Source organism: Peromyscus maniculatus, chromosome 8, assembly GCF_049852395.1.
Source record: "Peromyscus maniculatus bairdii isolate BWxNUB_F1_BW_parent chromosome 8, HU_Pman_BW_mat_3.1, whole genome shotgun sequence".
In the NCBI taxonomy this organism is placed as follows: Eukaryota; Metazoa; Chordata; class Mammalia; order Rodentia; family Cricetidae; genus Peromyscus; species Peromyscus maniculatus.
In genome coordinates this window covers 44971163-44971723 of record NC_134859.1, presented here as the reverse complement: position 1 = coordinate 44971723, position 561 = coordinate 44971163, and positions in this window count along the sequence as shown.

Here is a 561-nt window from a genome sequence, read left to right as displayed (position 1 = left end):
AGCGTGCCCGCGGTACCGCGCCGCCCCTTGCTCGCCAGACAATGGGCAAGGACCGGGCCCCCGGGCTCGCCGGGCTCGCCAGGGGGCCCCAAGGCCGCATGCGCAGCACTGTGGGGCCTGCTGGGACTTGTAGTCCGGAGTTGGGTCTCCTGCGTGGGAAGCTGGGCTGTGGTTGGGAGCAGGCTGTTTTCCACTCACGACTGAGCTACATAAACGTTCTCATAATGCCGAGGACAATTCCCTGTCCCCTCTGGGCCCCACATCCACTGTCTTTGCCTTTGCCCAGAGATTACCAAATCTGTGTGGCCAGTTTTCACGGATCACTACTTTGTCTATTCCCCCCGTGTGTCTCCCACGCCATGCTTTCTGTCTCAACTGTGGATTAGTAAAGAATTCCTCTCTAGGAACCGGGAGTAGTACTGCACACCTTTTTTCCCGCGCTTGGGAGGCAGGCAGAGGCAGGCGGATCTCTGAGTTACAGGCCAGCCAGAGCTACATAGTAAAACTATGTCTCAAAAAAAAAAAAAAAAGAAAGAAAGAAAGAAGAGAGAGAGAGAGAGA